Source organism: Galeopterus variegatus, unplaced genomic scaffold (genome assembly GCF_000696425.1).
Source record: "Galeopterus variegatus unplaced genomic scaffold, G_variegatus-3.0.2 Scaffold3145, whole genome shotgun sequence".
Classification (NCBI taxonomy): Eukaryota; Metazoa; Chordata; class Mammalia; order Dermoptera; family Cynocephalidae; genus Galeopterus; species Galeopterus variegatus.
The window spans coordinates 52,714-56,889 of NW_007729256.1; the positions used below are offsets into that span (position 1 = coordinate 52,714).

Below are 4,176 nucleotides of genomic sequence, written 5' to 3' on the forward strand. Positions count from 1 at the left end.
TTTTAGAATAGAAAAGCATGCATGTGGCAAAAAAGGAAAATTATGTACAGAAATATATGGTCTTTCTTGTACCCTGTCTCTCATTTTCCTTCCTCAAAGGCAATCTTACCAGAAACATTCTGTGTATTAGTTAACATATATAAATATATATATAGATATATATATTTCTTCTCCCCAAAGGGATAGCTATCATATACAGCAGTTTGTAACTTTACATTAAAAAAATTACCTATAATAGTATTAGTTTGCTAAGGCTGCCGTAACAAAATACTACAAACTGGGTTACTTAAACAACACAAATCAATATGGTTGATATACTCACACTTCTGGAGGCTAACAGCCCAAGATAAATGTTGGTGGGTTTGCTTTCTTATAAGACTTACCTTCTTTGTTTTCAGGCTTGGCTTCTTGCTGTATCCTCACATGGTTGTCCCTATGTCTGTGTTGTCTGTGTCCTTATCTGTTTTTATAAAGACACCAGTCATATTGGATTAGAGCCCATCCTAATGACCCCATTTTGATTTAATTACCTCTTTACTTTGTTTTTTTGTGGCTGGCCATTGTGGGGATCCAAATCCTTGACCTTGGTGTTATAACACTGCGTTGTAACCAGTGAAGGTAAACAGCCAACCCTTAATTACCTCTTTAAAGGCCCTGCCTCCAAATACAGTCACATACTGAGGTACTGGGGGTTAGGACTTCAATATGAATTTTGGAGGGATACAGTCTAGTATGTGCTCTCTCTGCATGTATGTGCACACACATATACAAACATACAGTACATAGTTTCACTATATTGTATGTAGAGATACTAGATTGAACCATCTGAAACTGCAGTTTCAAGAGGCAGAAAAGGTAAAGCCTTTTGCAGGAATAAAATTAAAAACAAAACAAAACAAAAGGCAGAAAGTGTTGAATATAGACAATTGCAGATGGTTCATAATCATATGACATATTTAATCAGTCTCCTTTTGATGAGACTTTAGGGTGTTTCCTAGCCTTTTGGTACTTGGAACAATGTTGCAATAAATACCTTTGAATAAATATCTTTTTGTACATATATATACCTGTAGGGTATTAAGAGTTGCTGCATCAAAGAGATATGTGTTTCTGTGGACCAGATGTGGCCCAGTCAAGAAGGAGCTGGTCTGGGCACCCTGCCACAGGCCTTCCCGACAGGGCAAGCCTGTCTCAACAGAAAGAGACTGGAGCTATAAGGTCAGAGGCAGACGTTGGGGGATAGCAGCAGAGGCATTACTCACATCAGGGACCTGTTCTGAGATCTTGCCAATGGATTATTTTGTGACTAAAATGACTAGAGGATTTTTATTATATAATTGTGACCAGTAAAATCATGGGATATGCCCTAAGTTTTATCCAAGGAGTATGGTCTCCCTACAGAGGAGATTGAACTGGCATTGGAAAGTGTGTTATACTGTTTGAGTTTTATATGTCCTGCTCTTTCAGTGTAACAGTTACGAATATGTACGTACGTAATTCTTGGACGTAAGTAGGAAATTGTCTAGAATTGATACCATAGGACGATTAAAAGTGGTGGGACATTGACACTTCATATGTATCTGTACTGTTGAAAATTTTTACAAAGAGCAGGAATTACTTTTGCAATTGGATTTTTTAAGAAGCCTTAAAACATGAAGTTTTCTTTGAATTTAGTTATGGTACAGTTTCTGTGCCAGAAGTATTTGTAGTTTATATGGGCAAGAACAAGAAAATGGTCTAAAAAATGCCAAGCTGTTTACATTGTTTATCCCTGAAGAGTGGGACTGTTGAGCAAAGAAACTTTTCCATTTAACTTTATATATGTCTGTACTCTTCAAAAATAATTTTTTATGAAAACAGATTTCTCGTGTCATTTGAAAATAAAAAATTCAAAAATGTATCCAGCAAATTATGTCTTTGGCTTATTTCTTTTTCCTGAGATAGAGTTTGGCTCAATTTCACAGTGAAAGCTGTAGTGGCAGGACTTCATTATTTCATATTCTTATGTATGTCATAGCATCCAAGATTGGTATTACGATCCTCTGAGACTGATAGCACCAAACATGATGGTGATGTGATTGATAAGGACCAACAACCATTGTTGAAGGATGTAGGATTTTTTTTTTTAATGGCAAAAGAAATTAGAGCTTCTGATGGCAGTTACACAAAGCAGAAGACAACACACAGCACACTCATAAACAGTTCCCCCAGTTCCCACCGAGACGGAAAACAGCTGCTGAAACCACATACAAGCATACTTCAAAAAGTTTATGGGAAGATTTGTATTATCTTTAAACTATTTTCCTGTGAACTTTTTAAAGTACCCTCTTATATAGAGGAAGACTTCTTCTGGGTGTGACAAGTACCCCTGTGCTGTCCTTGCAGTATCATACAGGTATGTCCAAAGAGTTCAAGATTTAATGAGTTGAACCAGGTAGGTCCAGTAACAGACATTCCAGGTAAAGGATTTTTAACCTAACATACTGGAGAAGATAACTGCAAATAATAGCTCATATAGCAAAATACAGAGAGCCAAGATGTCTAAAGCATTAAATAAGATGATAGAAATTAAAGCATATATATCTGTATGATATTATAAATGCTGTAATCATGATCATGATTTTGAGTATTTAATGAAATGGAGAAAGTTCGTGTTAAGTAAAAAGAATAGGAAGTTGCTTATGGTCCAATATTTGTAAAAATATATAGAAAAAAATCCAGAAGGAAATCTCTAAAAATCCACAGATTCTTGTGGATTCTAGTTATGTGGTTGAGAGTAGTTTTAACTATTTTATGATGCTTTGTTTTCTAGGTATATATTATTTTTATTATAAGGAAAGACTGTCAAAGCAAGGTGATCAAAATAAGTAGAGCTTTGTTACAGAGCATAAAATGCCTTAGTGGTATAATGGCTGTGACCCAGACCAGAGATTTAAACTTAGTTGTGATATATAATTTCAGTGGATAAGATTCTACTCCAGTAGAGTAAGTCATTTTGGTTTAGTGGTATAATGGCTGTGACCCAGACCAGAGATTTAAGCTTAGTTGTGATATATAATTTCAGTGGATAAGATTCTACTCCAGTAGAGTAAGTCATTTTGGTTGGAGAGGACTAAAGGTTTACTAGAGATCTCTCTTGTTTTGGGGGGGCAACTGGCTAGTACAGGGATCGAACCTTGGACCTTAGTGTTATCAGCACCATGCTCTAACCAACTGAGCTAACTGGCCAGCCCCAGAACACATTTTAAATAATTGCAAATCATTTAGGAATGCGTTAAACAACAGCAAAACAATTAAGTATAGAGATTGAAAAGATTGTTCTAAAACCATGGACAGGACCTGGGCTGAACCATGGCAGAGAAAACTCAGAAGAGTGTGAAGATTGCTCTTGGAGCAGTTGTATGTGTAGAAAGTGAAATCAGAGATGTAATTATCAGACCTAGGACAGTGATCCACCTGAAAGCACAAATTGTTGCAGAAGCTGGGCCAATAGTGATTGGTGAAGGTAACCTAACAGAAGAACAGGCCTTTATCATAAATGCTCACCTGGATAATATCACTCCTGATGTTGAAGATCCAGAACCCAAACCTATGATCATTGGTACCAATAATGTGTTTGAAGTAGGCTGTTATTCCCAAGCCATGAAAATACGAGATAATAATGTCATTGAATCCAAAGCAAATGTAGGCAGAAATGTAGTATTGACAAGTGGCTGTATCACTGGGGATTGCTGCAGCCTGAATACTTTTGAAATCATCCCTGAGAACATGGTAGTCTATGGCACAGACTGCCTTTGTCAGGAGCAGACTGAGCGACCACAGCCCCAGACACTACAGCTGGATTTCTTGATGAAAATCTTGCCAAATTATCAACACCTAAAGAAGTCTATGAAAGGAAGTTCAACTCCAGTTAAGAACTAAGAGCAGTGTATGACATGAAGATAACATTTCATCTTTGGCCACTGTCCTTTGAAAGGGCCACAGGTTTATGCACTCTTAGCAGCTCACAGAATAATATGTGTTGACTTCATTTTGTAAAATTGAGTTAGAGAGGAAAGTAATGGGTTTTCATTGTTAACTGTCCTCTATAATTATATGAGATGTATTTTTTTCCTATATCCTTGTTCCTTTTCTGATAATTTACAGATTTATTTTATTTGTATTATATAAAATGTT

The 4,176-nt window shown here is 36.4% G+C and overlaps 1 non-coding gene and 1 pseudogene across 1 annotated transcript; one reads left to right on the top strand and one right to left on the bottom strand.

Annotated features, from left to right (window-relative positions):
• Window positions 1-3,154: 3,154 nt before the first annotated feature.
• TRNAI-GAU lies at window positions 3,155-3,228 on the bottom strand. Its single transcript has one exon. It is a non-coding gene; the product is annotated as a tRNA-Ile (tRNA).
• Window positions 3,229-3,351: 123 nt separating this feature from the next.
• Window positions 3,352-3,921, top strand: LOC103599903 (annotated as a pseudogene).
• The last annotated feature ends 255 nt before the right edge of the window (window positions 3,922-4,176 follow it).